Source organism: Panulirus ornatus, chromosome 8 (assembly GCF_036320965.1).
Source record: "Panulirus ornatus isolate Po-2019 chromosome 8, ASM3632096v1, whole genome shotgun sequence".
NCBI classification, from domain to species: Eukaryota; Metazoa; Arthropoda; class Malacostraca; order Decapoda; family Palinuridae; genus Panulirus; species Panulirus ornatus.
The window spans coordinates 8,365,697-8,384,158 of NC_092231.1; the positions used below are offsets into that span (position 1 = coordinate 8,365,697).

General features: G+C 43.0%; 1 protein-coding gene and 1 long non-coding RNA gene across 2 annotated transcripts in view; one reads left to right on the top strand and one right to left on the bottom strand.

The window, feature by feature from the left end:
- Positions 1–18,462, top strand: part of LOC139749811 (uncharacterized) — a 117,475-nt gene that overhangs the window by 89,739 nt on the left and 9,274 nt on the right. The window lies entirely within an intron of this gene.
- Positions 1–18,462, bottom strand: part of LOC139749810 (zwei Ig domain protein zig-8-like) — a 429,206-nt gene that overhangs the window by 78,727 nt on the left and 332,017 nt on the right. The gene's annotated exons all lie outside the window — the stretch shown is intronic.

The following is an 18,462-nucleotide window of genomic DNA, read 5'->3' on the forward strand; positions in this document are numbered from 1 at the left end:
TTAAACTGAACTGTTGTTAATATTCTTAGGTTCACGTGGTCTAAGCAAGACTGAAATATCTGCATATCAAGTTCACTAAGACAAAGTCCATATTCACTGAAAACACACGACTGTGCGGGTGAGCATGAAAATGGACACCTCCATCGTGGAACATAGCAAAAACATGTAGCAGTGAGATGTTAAGTAGCCACCGACTCATATGGTAGTGCAATGAATTAGGCATTGATAATAGAAGAATCATATATTTACTGACATAAACCCAGTACGGAACATCTGATTTTCTTTTTTGTTTTGTTTTTATCATATGACCTCAGTCAGGTTGGCCGGCTCAATCGAAATACTTCAAAAAAAGTTATCGACATGTGATAAAAACAATCGTCAAAAACGTATATCGACATATGATCAATATGATCTTCTCGTCGCAGGGTTATTCAGTTTGATATGTTGGGGGGGGGTTGAAAAATGGTGACCTTTAAAGTTCAGACACGTAACAATTCCGCTGAAGACGAAGTCGTCAGCCAGGAGAGCATCGATGGAACCCACCCACCATCCTCATGTGTCAGGAACCCACCATCCTGACTTGTCAGTTGCCTGACGCTTTGATTCGTCTGATTGCTCACTCGTAGGAGTGGATCCAAACTCGTGGGCCAACGTTTTTTTTTTTTTTTTTGCACCTCGAATGAGGCGAAGTACTTTTATCCCCTCAACAGGATTGTTAACACATGGAACGATGTGCCAAGTCAAGTGGATGAAAGCAGGACTTTAGATACGTTTCAGAAAAGACTTCATAAGTATACTTCGCTTCCAAGTCCAAGACTTCGCCAGTCATAGTCACAATGATAAATAAAGTTATTCTCTCTGGATTATCTGTATGCCTTCTAACTTTTACCACACCACATCTGTGGTGGGTATGTGATATCTTCCACTGTCACAGAACAGCCCCGAAAGAACCCAGTGGTATGTAGTCTGCTGCTTACTTACATCTCTCAAGAGGCAATGCATCTCTTGCCTTGCAACATGAGAAGGAACGTATCTATTCACATCCAGATGCGAACCCGTACCCTACTTATGAACTGAGAGAAAACGAGTGGGATAAGAATAGACCCATTTCGAGACAGAAAGATGGTAAATAAGTTGATGAATACCAGAGAAGTGAATGATTACATGAGGGGAAAGTTAGACCTCTTTACGAAGAGAGACAAGTGCATGATGCGTATCCCTGCACATCACATGAAGGCCAAATTGTGGCTATTGTCTGCCTAATGCATGAGACCAGACGTATCATTATCGTTCAGGTATTCATGTGATAAAGATAAACCGATACGGTTATGAGCAACCATCGACCCTGACAATCGTCTAGAGTCCTTTTCTCCAAAGAACTTCTGTCACAGTGATGACCGGAGCAGCCCCGTGGTTGGACGCCGACAACCAGTCAAGCCTCACATGGCTAAAAAGATATATTGAATATAAAGGACCACCAGTAAGATATACTGTAGATGGTCAAGGCAGAAGTTTTTATTATTGTCTGTGAAGAGACAGAAGTCATCATGATGATATCACTTGATCCTAATATTTTTTTAAGGCTCCGTAGTGACTTTACAGGGGATCTCGGTATATTGAATAACATCGCTGGTGCAACAACACTCGAAATAAAGAGAGTTACGGGAACGAGACACAACAGGCCAACCCCTAGAGGGGGGGGGGGGGGAAATATGTATATATATGGTTTTTAACACCGACATTAAAAAAAATATGATTCTCTGTACGTACGATGGCTGAAAACTGGATGAAGGAGGTGACTGCTCAAGCTACGAAATGTCAAAACGAGTGATTAGGCTTACGGGAAAAGACAATTATTATATCCATTCTTTTAAGTGACCTTAACATAGAAAGAAAAAAAGTCGAGACTTTAAATCTCTCTGTAGGTAAACTTATATATTACATATACAATGAGGCCAAACAGCCTCCCGAAACTTCGCAGGAAACAAAACATATAGAGATAAACGAAGGAAGTCAAATGGCGGCGGAAGGGAGAAACAACCTCGAATGCCCCGTTCACAAAGGTGCAGGAACTCCCGGGAACACACGCCTCACATTCACCGCATGGATTAAAACCATCATCACTGGCAGGCAAACTGAACTCACTCGACTCTCCAACAGCAGCGACTCTGTCGGACCATTGCCAACACACAAGAACCCGAGTTCAAGTGACAGATAAAATGGCCCGTGCTTCCAAACGCTTGCAGGCGAATCATTACATGACGTGGTGGTCTCATTCACGAAGGACACAGAAGAAGCGACAGAATCTGGGGGTTCACTGGATGAGGGGGTGGTCCGTGGCGTCCAGCAAATAGTGTTGATGAAAGTGTCCAGATACCGAGAGAGAGAAATCCAACTCTCAGTCGCTGCCCTCGCCCGTAAATTTACCAGGGGATGAGAAACCATTAGAATTTATTGAACAATAAAGGAGGGTAGACTCTTGTCCCTGGATCCTAGAACTCCAGGAAGGACGTCCCCCCTTGCGTGATGGGAAAATAAGAGCGAAAACGACGGTCGTGTTTCCTGTGAATCACTGGAAATAGGACTGACGAACAGATGCACAGGGAGTTTTTGCCTGTGGAGGCCTAATAGAGTGGGAGGACAAGGGCCTTATATAAACTGCAGTGGGGAGAACTGCGGAGTCCCAATACAGTGGGAGGACAAGCAACTTATATAAATTGCAGTGGGGAGAACTGCTGAGTCCCAATACAGTGGGAGGACAAGCGCCTTATATAAACTGCAGTGGGGGGAGAACTGCGGAGTCCCAATACAGTGGGAGGACAAGGGCCTTATATAAATTGCAGTGGAGGGAGAACTGCGGAGTCCCAATACAGTGGGAGGACAAGCGCCTTATATAAATTGCAGTGGGGGAGAAAAATATCCCCCCCAAGTGGCAAAACTAAAAAAAAAAGAGAAATACACTGAGATCGTTCTGTCCCAAAAGAACTTAAGAATTATCATATACAGTGGAGAAAGAGACATATGGAGAAGAGGTCGAGATTCGAACGAAGTAAGACCTTAAAACTCGCTCATCGTTTTCGCCAAGGGTGAACTAAATGTGTCAAATGATGTGGAAGAGACTGACCACAATGGTTCAAAAAGAAAAAGAAAAAAAAAACTTTGAGGAATATCAAAAAAGAATATGGAACGTCAATACAGACTTCTAAATCAAAGGACCTAAAGTGTTGCCAGTACGTTACGTGGACAGATTATATACACACGCCATGACCTAAAAAAAAGAAAAAGAGGTGATGGTTGGAATATTACAGACGCAATGGGGAATCAGCAGAGTGTTTTACTAACACGAATATCAACCTATGGAGAAACGAACCACACGACTCATGGTGTCAGGCCGCATTACCCTAACGCTGTACAAAACTGAGGATCTGACTATGTATAAAGGAACACCACGAGAGACTGAAATATAACATGTACCTTGACAGCTCCTGGAGGTCATCTCTACTGTGTTTTATCCCCATCTGACGCAGGGACACTGGAGGGTGGTCGTCACCAACGGGGGGGAAGTATGGAGCTGAAGAGATCAAAATTATGTGGTCGTCCAAGAACCAGAGATTAAAACCAAACGTGTCGTAAATAAAGACGCCATGTCTTGGAGTATACCAATGTGGGTTTTATTCGGGCGTACGTTAAATTCTTAGAAAACCTGTGGCGTGGCAAGATATATTGCCAAGAAAGAGAAGGAAAGTGGAGGAAAAAAAAAACTATACATCAAAATGGGGGTCTGGGTTCGAAATTTCGACATAAAAAAAGAAATAAAAAAAATAGATTTACAACATGAAAATTACCTTCTGAAAATAATGGAACATCTTTATTATTTTTTACAAAGGAAAAGAAATAGAAAGAAAATCATCTATTCCTTCGCCTTTCTTACCTTCGCCACAAACTACGCTCTTTATTACCGATCTCTTTCAGTAGAGAGCTTCGGGAAGACCCAGCGATCAACGCCTGTTCTCGGACACCTTTGTGTATATACACATATGGTCCTCATCTCTGCCAATGCCCATTCTTAATCCTCCTCTGCCAGCCACGAATGGCGCTCCCAGGCGGGTGGAGAATATGACTGAATTCCCCAGAGGTATTTTAACACGACCTACCTCGGGGTCGTCCACGCTTGGGATGTAGAGCGTCAGCGTCGTTAGAACCAGCCAGAAATATACGGCGACAAAGAAATGTCTGGGTCGGCTCACGAGGCGCCTGGGACGACAACGCGAAGTGGCCTACCTCCTCAAGAGAGGAAGAGGTTCCTCCACAGCTTGATTTTCTTTTTTTTTTTTCACTCGCAGCGTAACAACGTGCAGGCGGAGTCCGGTAACGACGATATGTGTGTGTGTGTGTGTTTGTGATTCCCCGAACCATAACAAAATATTTCGTATCATTATAACAAAACAGCGTAGTTACTTTACCGCGAACAACAATACTGATTAACTCACACCCAGAGTCATTCGGCAAATGATCCTGTTATGTTCGGTTAAGCCTTTCCAATACTAGTGACGCAATGGAATTCAATTCTTTTTTTTTCTCTTTTTTTTTTTTACTAACGAGTGTTAGCCATGCTGATCACTGTGGTGTGTTACGAAGAGGAGGGACGGAGATACAGCTTGTAATGCATCTCAATCAGCCACTTTCCCTAACCTCTGCCCTCCACTACAGCGGTTAAAAGTTCGTCAAATACACCTTCAGGCGTATCTTTATATGACCTCTTTATACGTGTCCGGGCATACTCATTCATTTTACTTCATCACTGTATTCAAATTTGGGTAATCTTGGATTATTCTTGAGGAGCAACGGCGGCCCACTTCTCTGCATTTTTCAGCTCTTAAGTCAGTTTCTCTCTTCATCATTCATCACACCTGCATCGCTGGACAAGGTGTTCCCTTGGTACACCTGTGGGCAAGACAAGCTAGGTAGGTTCTAGCTAATTCACTCACACGGGAATAAGCTTTTCCCTTTCTCTTTCCACCGGGACGAACAGCCCTCCTCGTCTTGTCTAAGCCTCGTCCCCTTACGGTACTGCTGTATCATTTGGTATGCTCAACTAATTTTTTTTTCTCTTTGCCTCGTCTAGTTCAGCTTCTTTATCACATAGCGGAAGCCAGAGAGTGCATTTCGTGGAATCAATGATGGATCTTATGACATTTCCTTGTCGAAGCTGATTGCTCGTTTAGCAGTAGCTTGGCGGGTAGTTCGTTGTACCTGTGTGGGGGTTGAATCACCCCCTACATAATACCGTCAACAAAGACGACAAACTAACAACGCGATTTGTGACACTAAAAGATTATAATAAGAATTAGCTCCTTATGTCTGAAGTAGGATTGGGATATGGTGCAGCGGTGTGTGCCTCACTGTTTTGCAAGGCTACGATTTTCCTCTCACGGTCCTGACACCTGTGTGTGCTCCTGAGCCATCAGTCCCTGGCTGCGAGACATCTTTCAGAGAGATATAAGAAGAGGCATTAACCCCTGAAACTGTAGCTGTAGATCCATACTGATGTTCTTTTTTTACGATTTCTTCAAGAAGGATCCAGATGCCGGCACTCATTCTTCGTCAGGATCCACCTCATCGTTCCTTCCACCACTTTTGCATCGTGGTGTTCCCTCTCGTTGCCACGTCGTGGTTTGGCCTGCAGCTTAAGGGCAGATTGAATCATTTATTTTCATTCTCTTTTTTTCTGCTCATCTTGAGCTATTATAGAATTGTTGAAATGCGTTGCAGTCCTTTGACATTTACAGGTGGTCACTAGCTGTTTATTTTTCTGTGGAGATAATCCACTTTTCTGTTGTAGTTGATGATGTTGTTGAGGACGAGGCGTTTTGAATGTGAACTGTGCAGTAGGCGTTCTGAATGTGAACTGTGCAGTAGGCGTTTTGAATGTGAACTGTGCAGGAGGCGTTTTGAATGTGAACTGTGCAGTAGGCGTTTTGAATGTGAACTGTGCAGTAGGCGTTTTGAATGTGAACTGTGCAGTAGGTGCAGTTGAAGCCCGAGAGAATAACTGCGTTTCTTCAGGTCCGCCGCTGCTCTAGCAACACACATGACAGAATCGTCACTGTCGTGGGGGGTGCGTCATTTATCTACTTCCGAGGTACACTTCTACGAGATGCATTCCCTTGTGTTACGCTCGTCTGAAGTGTCTGTACTGACCGTTAAGTCCTGTTTTCTCAAATTTCCTTGTCTGTGGCCTGGGGAGTAAATGAAGCCAAACAGCATCACTTGTGGGGGATACGCTTCGACCAAGCACCTAGGGTAAAGGATCACATACGATCTTCGATTAGTTCAGGGATGTTCAATATACCTCCAGTGAAATGGAATCGTATACATGTTTCATCGGTTATGAAACTGGTTATAAACTGAAGGTGGTTGATTACGGTCTGGTGTAAATTTTTCGGTCATCAGAGGCGCGCATAAAGCTTGAGATTTCAGAGTGACTAAATGATAAACCACCAAGACTTGGCGTTTCAGATGCGAGGTAATCCAGTGCTCTCGATTATGAATGACCTGTGTCCCAGAATTTCACCTTTTTCACCGTTGGTTCGCAGTCGATTGCCTTGCCTTCGTACATACGTTTTGCAATTAGGTGAATAAATGATTCACAACTATATATATATATATACTTTCGGTCTTCCCCATTATTATGTATATACCATTTTTTTTCTAAATTGAATTGCAAAAACAACTGAAAAAGTGACCGCCTGAAGCTTTGGTTTCGAAGAAAAGTAAACTAACTCACTCTCTCTCTCTCTACTCTCTCTCTCTCTCTCTCTCTCTCTCTCTCTCTCTCTCTCTCTCTCTCTCTCTCGTTACCCACAGGAAAGTGATTTTGGAAGTTTCTCCAAGTAAGGTAAAGGCGTAGGAGATTTCACTTTCTTACAGAGTGGATAATCCCCGAAGCAGAAGACTTGCGATGACTGGCATTTCCCATTAAAGAGTAATATACCCAAGTAACTTTGATCCTCCAGCTAGTCTGTTTCTTGTTATGGTCACAGATATGACGCGGGCAAAAAAAAATGCTCAAATCTTGGTCATCTCCACTAGAAAAGATAACTCCAGAATACATAAGAGAGAGAGAGAGAAAAAAAAGGAAATGCGAAGAAGAAATTGATTTGAATTCCTAGGGTGATTCTAGAACTCAGTCTTGAAGATAAAAATGTTATAGGGTAAAGGATGAGACGAAAGTGGTGAAGCAATTCTTCAGCCTCATCTGTTCAAGAACTGATGGAGGGAGGCGTGGTAACGGCTCATCCTCATTTGGCTGGTCACAACACCCAAACTAGGGGAAGCAGTAGCCAGTCGCGCGACGCAGGTCCAGGCTATTGGTGGCTGGGTCACATGCCAGGCATGACGAGAAAGGACTGTTGAACAGAGGTGACAGAAGGAGAATTAGAAAGGCGTTTCGATTCCACTCTGTCTTAGAGACGGACGGAAGAAAAGCCGCTACAGGTATGCGAGCAGCACATTATGCTTTCGTCCTCTATACAGAGCTCCCAGCCTCTTGGAAACAGATTTTGTTATGATCATTATATTAGGTTTCCAGGAGAACGAGTAGATGTTATGTTTAATCCCAAGAAGATATTGTTACCGCAGAGGTAAAACAGTCTCCTCTTGTAGGGATGGGCTGCACCGAGGCAGGCTTCCATGAAGATGGGGGAAGCTGGGGTTTTCAAAAGACAGCAGCAGCGAGAGAGACGAGAGATAGTCAGATCTAGCTCAGAGGAACACTCCCCTGGGACACGAGGAGACACACCATGTGCATTACAAGCCTCGCCCACTTGCATCCGAGGGAGTATTCGGATTACCTCGCCCCGTGGAGAATATAGAAGATGGCATTGGGTCAGTGACAGGCGATGGGTTGGCGAGCGATCGGGGTATAGAATCGTCTCGAATAAAGTTTGAGGAAAATGTGTAGAGAAACTAAATCATCTCAGGGATTCTTTTTCTTGCTGGCGTGGTTGACCCTTCGAAGACCAGCTTTGGAATTATTTCAAGATCGAGATCATACGCTACATAGACTAGAGCACAATTGCTTCGTGGGGATCCCGTGAACTCTGCTGGAAGTGGTTGAAGCCTTAAAAGTGAAGATAGAGGTTAGGCAGATGATACAGTACAGCAGTTCGACTGTATCTTGCAGTCTCGTAATATTATGAGTATAATATGTCAGCCTCTGTACCTTTTAAGTTTAATATTATCATCATTATTGTTATATCTTAATTATAACCGTCATTATCATGAAAAGATAATTAGTATTATTGATATCTTTATTTTATTGATGTATCACCACTACTATCAATGCCTGTTGTTCTCAATATTATTATTTATTTTACTGATGTATCATCATTACCATCAATACCTATTATTCTCATTACTACTGTTAGCATCATCTAGCATTGCCTTTTATCATTAGAGTCTATCCTTTTAACAACGATTATAGTCAGTCTCAATTTCCACATATATCTGAAAACAAAGGTCATTTGAATATTTCCCGTTAACGTACTGATTTTTTTTTTTCTTTTTTTTTGTACACGGAATAGGCATTCATTAGAATGTGAAAATCCACATACACACATCAATATATGTAAACATGTGCATTGATACACACGTGCAGAGATGCAAAAGCAAGTTCGCACTCACACACACACACACAAACACACACACACACACACACACACACACACACAATAACCTAGTCACAAAAGTCATTTCAAATGTGTTAATTGATATGGTTCCTCTTCATTGCCTTGGTGATTGGCCAAACTGCTAAAGCTTCAGCCCCAGTATTTGAACATCGGTCAATTACCTTGTACACCCAATTATACAACAATGCCATTGTTATTTCGAAGAGAAAACAACAGAGTGTCTTAAGATACTATTCTTCGTTATGTATGTAGTAGTGTCTTCAGGGGGACAAATATTCATTTAAACCCTTGTGATAAAGGCAACTAAATTTATATTTTATAGATTCGTAATTCATCCACAAGGGGGGGAAGGGGATGTAAAGAGACGGGGTAAAAATATTAACAAGAACTCTTCAACTCATCCATTAACCTCATTACCCTGTTGCTCCAGGGCCCCCTAACTCAATCCGGGGGTAAGCCATCGACAAGAATTCCCCCCTCAGTCCTCTACTACACCGCCTTCACCACCGCCTTCGCCGCCCGTCTTTACGTTCTCAACACTCTCCCTGACGCTGCACGTAGAAGGAGGGTAACAACAACACCCCCCCCCCCCCCCCCCCCCCCCCCGATATTACCAAAAACAAGATTTTTGCCCCGGCGTGCGAATAACATCCGGGGGTCAATAAATAAAGAGAGGCATGAGGCCAGCCAGCCCAGCCCAGCCCAGCACACCCCCCTATCCCTTCGGCCGTGGGGAACCTCTCTCCGTGCTAACACATTAAGCGAGTGCCACGTAATATATAAGAGCCGTCAGCTCCACTAGGCCCGGTAAATAAGCGTCCGGGACCATATTTCCTTGCGTGGCGTCGGTCAGTCATCCATCACTCCAAAAGTTTCTCAAGTAGAGCCCATTACACCTCCAGCGACGGCCGGGGAATCAATCATCAAGTCGGCTGAAGGAGGAGGAGGAGGGGCGGCCCAAGACTTGGGTTTCTCTCTCTCTCTCTCTCTCTCTCTCTCTCTCTCTCTCTCTCTCTCTCTCTCTCTCTCTCTCTCTCTCTCTCTCTCTCTCTCTCTCTCTCTCTCTCTCTCTCTCTCTAGTTGTTTCTCTTTCTCCCTGTCGTTCAATTTGATTCATGGACGGGCTGGCAACTTGTTCATGAATGTCTGTAGTAGTAGTAGGAAACGGGGACTTACTACTACTGAGAAATGACGGAGAGACCTCGATTACAAATTTTTCTACACTCTTGTTGATGAACCCACATAGATACCGACCGACCGTCTGGTCCTTTGAGGCTCCTCCCAGGCGGCGGCTTCGGCGGTGTCATCATGAGGGACTTCTTGACTATGCCATTGTTGGGACGGGTGGCATTTTGCTCATGGAAGTCTGTAGTAGTAGTATTAAACATGGGGATACTACTACTACTGAGAAATGATGGAGATCTCAATTACATTATATCCCTGGGGATAGGGGAGAAAGAATACTTCCCACGTATTCCCTGCGTGTCGTAGAAGGCGACTAAAAGGGGAGGGAGCGGGGGGCTGGAAATCCTCCCCTCTCGTTTTTTTTTAATTTTCCAAAAGAAGGAACAGAGAATTGGGCCAGGTGAGGGTATTCCCTCAAAGGCCCAGTCCTCTGTTCTTAACGCTACCTCGCTAGTGCGGGAAATGGCGAATAGTTTGAAAGAAAAGAAAAGAAAGAATATATATATATATATATATATATATATATATATATATATATATATATATATATATATATATATATATATGCCTGATCACCCTTTTACGGGATCAGGCCCTATGGATATGCCCATTGCCCTACGTGTAGTAGTAGCCTTGTGAGCACTCGCCTCCGAGCAACAGTCAGTACACGTTACGTATGTGATGCAGAAAACGCTGTCCTCCAGAATGAAGTTTTGTTTATCCCCTTCCCACGTACTGTGGGGATGTGGACGACGTTGATATGGTTACACGTAATGAAGGGCGTTGGCAGCGTCCACAACGAGCTGGGGAAGAGCGTTCGCTGTTAAAATTCACCTTTGAAGGCAGCGTGAATGGTCATATTTTTCCTCTCTAGGCGTGTAGGGTTCGTCAGGAAATGGCAAATACGCCACCAATGTCCACAGAAAACCCCACATACTTGATGAATCGCATGAATGCTGTTAGTGAAAGACCCGAGATACGAGAATGAATGTGGTCAAGTCATACAAAAGCTGTGCGTACAAGATGAACTCATCAAAGACACTTTCCAACTTTGAAATACCAACGAGCAAGCAACTGCCTACTGATGATAATGGATCCTCAAGCAAAGAATTTGACTATGACCTTCACAAATTTCTAATAAGCGTCCACACCGCGCAACCACAGGGGGCCGTTGGAACAATACAGTTCAACTATGTTGAAGGAACTAAATGCCACAAGCATACAGGTCAGATGAGCGTGTAATGCAAGCCATCCTCAACAGCACCTGTACACAGCAGCAAATGGCAAATAGACACGAGATGAGAGAGACAGACGACAGGAGGCTTTGATTGACCAATGAGTGGCTTGTGTGGGGGGAAAAAAAAACAAACTCATGACCACCGATATACATTTACATATTGGACCGTCCTCACAAAGGCCTTCGTTCTATTAACTGTGCTGGAATGACCACCACCACCACCACTTTCTCCCGAGGCGCAGACTTACTGCGCACGTGCAGGACGGTGCACCCTAGCGTCGAAGAGAGAGGTACCAGAGCGCAACTCTTACACGACGACAGTTGGTGGACAGAAGGAAGATCCTCCTCCTCAAGGACCACAGCAGCCATGATAAATTACTCGACGACAGCTGGTGGACAGAAGGAAGATCCTCCTCCTCAAGCACCACAGCAGCCATGATAAATTACTCGACGACAGATGGTGGACAGAAGGAAGATCCTCTTCCTCAAGCACCACGGAAGCCATGATAAATGACTCGACGACAGATGGTGGACAGAAGGAAGATCCTCCTCCTCAAGGACCACAGCAGCCATGATAAATTACTCGACGACAGTTGGTGGACAGAAGGAAGATCCTCTTCCTCAAGCACCACAGAAGCCATGACAAATAACAGACACACTTCATCAGGGAATGTTCTTCCGTACTGAATACCCAGGAAAACAGGGTCTGGTCCGAAACTTGAGATCAAATTACCTCCTCCAACCATCGAAGAGGACGTCGAGGAAGGTTCCCATGTAGTGCACTTCAGTCTTCTCACAAACCTTAGTGGAGTGCACGGCTGTTTCGTGAGACGTATAATCCCTGGTGTCGTGTGTGTGTGTGTGTGTGTGTGTAGTGACGAGTACCTTCAAGAGCTGGTCAGATTTCCTGTGTTCGTCGGATGATGCACAAGGGAAGGCGAAAGCTCACGAGTGTAGCTTCTGAAAAATATTGTGGAAATGGCAAATTGGGACTTCGCTTTGCCAGCTCTCTTGAGGAAAAGCATTCCTTTATGAATTAGAAAAGGCCAGAAAGAAACTCATCACTGTTAATCATGACATGGTTAAAGACCATGTCTTTAAGGAAATATTATGCCTAAGTATTCACAATACATATATGAGGCCATGTAGTGCGTGAGCCATATCTGCTCTTGGTCCCGCCTCTTAAAGGGTTCTCCATACCTCTTCGTCTCAGTGCATCTCCGTTTCTCGAGTTTTCCTCCCTCGTTCTCTCTCCCCTGACACCAGGAGCGTCGGCGGAGGCCATCTCAGCACCTCCATCCTTCCACCTCCTCTGCTGCCTTCCTCTCGGGCCTCGGTACCCCTCCGTGTGCCAGTTACTTTTCTGATATAAGTCCTTGGTAAACAGATACCTCCTCTCCACCTCACCTCACCCTCCCCCCTCCCACAAAGTCTGTCCACCCGTCAATAAACGTGGCGAGGTCTCTGTATATAAGGGAGACGGGGCTAATCCGAATCCGCGATCCGTTCCTTTATACCGCCATTGCTCATTCTGTCCATAAGTTCGGCCCTCTCTTATCGATCCAGACGCCCGCATCTCTCAGACCGACTGTAATTTACTCTTAAGTTTTGGTCTTGTGTCCAACTCCCACCGCCCGAACTTAATGTTGGTTAGAGTTTCGTGGCGTATATATATATATATACACACACACACACACACACATATATATATATATATATATATATATATATATATATATTATATATATATATATATATATATATATATATATAGTTGCTCACCATCTCCCCGCTTTAGCGAGGTAAAGGCAAGAACAGACACAAACAACGACCTCATTTCCTTACACTCGCTTTTTACGTGTCGGTGTATAATGCACCGAAATATATCATGGGCTCAGTGCCTCCGAGAACCGGTCGGGGGCGAAAAAAAAAGACGAAAAAAAGAAACCGCGGTGTGATTCCAGAGCTCCATATTTCGTGAACTCTTTTGCTACTTTCTGTTGGTCTTCCGTAGCTTCATCTTGGCAGGCCGAACTTCCCTCCATGTATGTCTTCCCTATGTGTGTGTGAGAAGTACATGTAGTAATCCCGCACACCTGTCACTCGTCCCCTTCTTCCGGGTATAAGACATATTTGCCAAAAGCTCATCCTTCAACGGGACAATTAGCAGAGGCGAGACTTCCTGAAGTGATGTCATTAATATTACCGAGCCTTGCGTCCCGCCCAACTCCTGCAACTCAGAGTCTTGTCGACCATACTGGTCGGCTATTTCTCCGTCGCACGTACGCTGGTCTTCATGTCGACCGTACTGGTCGGCTATTTCTCCGTCGCACGTACGCTGGTCTTCATTTCTCCGTCGCACGTACGCTGGTCTTCATGTCGACCGTACTAGTACGGTCGGCTATTTCTCCGTCGCACGTACGCTGGTGTTCATGTCGACCGTACCGGTCGACTATTTCTCCGTCGCACGTACGCTTGTCTTCATGTCGACCGTACTGGTCGACTATTTCTCCGTCGTACGTACGCTGGTCTTCATGTCGACCGTACTGGTCGACTATTTCTCCGTCGCACGTACGCTGGTCTTCATGTCGACCGTACTGGTCGGCTATTTCTCCGTCGCACGTACGCTGGTCTTCATGTCGACCGTACTGGTCGACTATTTCTCCGTCGCACGTACGCTGTTGTACAGAGCAGATAGGGGGGCGGCAAAAAGAAGGGGTGTGTACCAATACACGGAACACGTATGTTAAGACGAGCATCAAGGGAAAGGTTTAGGAGCAGCTGGTAGGGACTTCACCATTGTGCCATTCCCATACCAAATGCGGTGTTGCTAGACTTCGCCTGCATGGGGTTACATCGAGGTTGAAAAGCTTGGAGCATAGGGGGGTCCCTTCTCACCTCACCTTATACGATTTCAGTCGGAATTACGGTCCCCGAGATGGCTCATCTTTCATTCCATACAATAACGTAGATAAGATTTTAATTACGAAGCATTGATATGATGACACCCCCTTCATCAATTTTCATAATGTTTCTGTTCAACGTGGATCCACAACCAGTCACTGAACTTGACAAGTTCATCTATCCATCTGTGTATATAATGTTTTATATATACTGTAAATCGTTTGAGTATAATCTCTTATTATGTGTGAAACGAACCTGGACTCTCTGCTCCACTTCTAATATTAAACTTGTACTGGCTGATTATCTTCCCTAATCCCTTTCCTGCTGACCCGAGCAAATTACCCAAAAGGAGCGTTTTCGTTTGAAGTGCTGTATACACACCCTCACCTTTATCCGAAGGTTTTCTTCCCTTCGTAAGAGAACTTTTGAGTACCTCATCCTTATCCAAAGGACTGTTCTTGGTGAGAGAACTTTCGAAATGGTTATTTCATATAGAAAGACAACATGAAAGTCAAAGTGAGCTAACATCACGTTTTCTATGGTCATATTCGCCCTGGTCAAGCAAATTTCGCTCTCTCTCTCTCTCTCTCTCTCTCTCTCTCTCTCTCTCTCTCTCTCTCTCTCTCTCTCTCTCTCTCTCTCGTAGGGAGTACGATAGATGCTAACTAACTCGATACACACGCAAAGAAAAAAATATGATTGACAGTACAAAGTAATAACACCATAAACGTGTGAACCTCATAATCCTTTTTGCAGTATGGAGTCGAAAATGTATAATCGGAACAGCGCTTTCCCATTACGTTTTATTGTCTCACGTTGTTCAAATATTCTGCATCCAATTAGCCGACAGGAAATATGCCTCACCGTAAACTATTCGAATCCTTAAACTCTCATATGACCCTTCCTGGAATCGATCGTATATATATATATATATATGTATATATTTTCTCTTCTATTTGAGATATGGCTGTCCAGTATGTGTTCGTATAGTCGTGCTGATGTCCGAAAAAAAAAAGGCCCTTGTGTTTTCTGGTTTTTTTTTTTTCTATTTAGCCCGAAGCATTGGTGGATACTTAAAACTTAGAGTTCATTATTTCCCTCTATGATAAAGAGTTCGTGTGTGCTGCAGTAATCATTTTTTTTTTTAAACGAGTCTGTCAGCAGGACTGTGTGTTATACAGTGCATTGATGAGGCAAGCCTCGAATTCCAGACCTGGTTTTTTTTTTTTATTATCATTTCTAATTCCACTGTTGATGAATATTTCCAATTTCCCCTCGTTTTTTTTTTCTCTGATTTTTAATTTTTTTTTTTTTGAGATCGGTAGTTAATCTTGCAATCTTTTGTTTCTTCGTAAGCATAAATATTCTCTCTTCTAACTACCGTCCTAAATATTCTCTCTTCTAACTACCGTACTAAATATTCTAACTACCGTACTAAATATTCTCTCTTCTAACTACCGTCCTAAATATTCTCTCTCCTAACTACCGTACTAAATATTCTCTTCTAACTACCGTACTAAATATTCTCTTCTAACTACCGTACTAAATATTCTCTCTTCTAACTACCGTACTAAATATTCTCTCTTCTAACTACCGTACTAAATATTCTCTCTTCTAACTACCGTACTAAATATTCTCTCTCCTAACTACCGTACTAAATATTCTCTCTCCTAACTACCGTACTAAATATTCTCTCTTCTAACTACCGTCCTAAATATTCTCTCTTCTAACTACCGTACTAAATATTCTCTCTTCTAACTACCGTACTAAATATTCTCTCTTCTAACTACCGTACTAAATATTCTCTCCTAACTACCGTACTAAATATTCTCTTCTAACTACCGTACTAAATATTCTCTCTTCTAACTACCGTACTAAATATTCTCTCCTAACTACCGTACTAAATATTCTCTTCTAACTACCGTCCTAAATATTCTCTCTTCTAACTACCGTACTAAATATTCTCTCTTCTAACTACCGTCCTAAATATTCTAACTACCGTCCTAAATATTCTCTCTTCTAACTACCGTCCTAAATATTCTCTCTTCTAACTACCGTCCTAAATATTCTAACTACCGTACTAAATATTCTAACTACCGTCCTAAATATTCTCTCTTCTAACTACCGTCCTAAATATTCTAACTACCGTACTAAATATTCTCTCTTCTAACTACCGTACTAAATATTCTAACTACCGTCCTAAATATTCTCTCTTCTAACTACCGTACTAAATATTCTCTCTTCTAACTACCGTACTAAATATTCTAACTACCGTCCTAAATATTCTCTCTTCTAACTACCGTACTAAATATTCTAACTACCGTACTAATTATTCTCTCTTCTAACAACCGTACTAAATATTCTAACTACCGTACTAAATATTCTCTCTTCTAACTACCGTCCTAAATATTCTCTCTTCTAACTACCGTCCTAAATATTCTAACTACCGTACTAAATATTCTCTCTTCTAACTACCGTCCTAAATATTCTAACTACCGTACTAAATATTCTAACTACCGTCCTAAATATTCTCTCTTCTAACTACCGTCCTAAATATTCTAACTACCGTACTAAATATTCTCTCTTCTAACTACCGTACTAAATATTCTAACTACCGTCCTAAATATTCTCTCTTCTAACTACCGTACTAAATATTCTCTCTTCTAACTACCGTACTAAATATTCTAACTACCGTCCTAAATATTCTCTCTTCTAACTACCGTCCTAAATATTCTCTCTTCTAACTACCGCACTAAATATTCTCTCTTCTAACTACCGTCCTAAATATTCTAACTACCGTCCTAAATATTCTCTCTTCTAACTACCGTCCTAAATATTCTAACTACCGTACTAAATATTCTAACTACCGTCCTAAATATTCTCTCTTCTAACTACCGTCCTAAATATTCTAACTACCGTACTAAATATTCTCTCTTCTAACTACCGTACTAAATATTCTAACTACCGTCCTAAATATTCTCTCTTCTAACTACCGTACTAAATATTCTCTCTTCTAACTACCGTACTAAATATTCTAACTACCGTCCTAAATATTCTCTCTTCTAACTACCGTACTAAATATTCTCTCTTCTAACTACCGTCCTAAATATTCTAACTACCGTCCTAAATATTCTCTCTTCTAACTACCGTCCTAAATATTCTAACTACCGTCCTAAATATTCTAACTACCGTACTAAATATTCGTCGCCCATTCCTCCTCAAGTTCACGATAATTGACCGCAGGTAGTAGTGGTAGTAGAGAGAGAGAGAGAGAGAGAGAGAGAGAGAGAGAGAGAGAGAGAGAGAGAGAGAGAGAGTTACAAAAATGACCCACAACTGCGTCTGGATCAGTTGTGTTTGAATTGCAACTTCTTTACCTTCTTCCCTCCCTCCGTCCCTCCTCCTCCTGCCTCGCGCCTTCGCCCTCTCTCTCTCTCTCTCTCTCTCTCTCTCTCTCTCTCTCTCTCTCTCTCTCTCTCTCTCTCTCTCTCAGCCTCTCCTCTCAGCGCTCCTCAGGTCCCAGCCAGCCAGCCAGCCAGCCAGCAGCTGTTCATTAGTGTTACTGGGAGTCCCTTTCAGCCTCCCAGACCACATGAATATTTCCTTTCATTTAGCTCCAGATCGCCCGATCCTCAATTGTATTTTAATCGACGAAAGTATGTGTGTGTATAATACCTGCCGAGGTGATCATGGCGGTGAGGGGGTAGGAGTTGTGTGTCTTGAGAGAGAGAGGGAGGGAGGCAACTGTTGCTTGACCTAACCTGCAGCGCCATGGACGTCAGATGTATTTACTGGGATCACATATTTCGTATATTAGGTCTCCACCGGGATCACATATTTGTCCATTAGGTCACCACTGGCATCACATATATGTATATTAGGTCTCCACTGGGATCACATATTTGTCAATTAGGTCTCCACTGGCATCACATATATGTATATTAGGTCTCCACTAGGATCACATATATGTATATTAGGTTTCCACTGGGATCACATATTTGTCCATCAGGTCTCCCCTGGGATCATATATTTGTCTATTAGGTCTCCACTGGCATCACGTATATGTATATTAGGTCTCCACTGGGATCACATATATGTCCATTAGATTTCCATTGGATCACATATTTTCACATAACTGTGTCCCCACTGGGACCACATGTTCACATCAGTTATAAATGGTAACATATGTTCACATGAAGATCTCCCCTGGAATCGTATAACCTCCCATTATGTTCTCCAAAGGTATTACACATGTTATTATGTTCTCCAGTGGTACCACATAAATTCCCAATTTGTTCTCCACTGTTATCATAGATGTTCCTTGGTGTTCCATAAGTTCCCATTATGTTCTGTATTGGTATCACACAAGTTTCCATCATGTTCTCCACTGGTATCACATAAGTTCCCAATCTGTTCATCACTCGCATTACACAAAAGTTCCCTGGT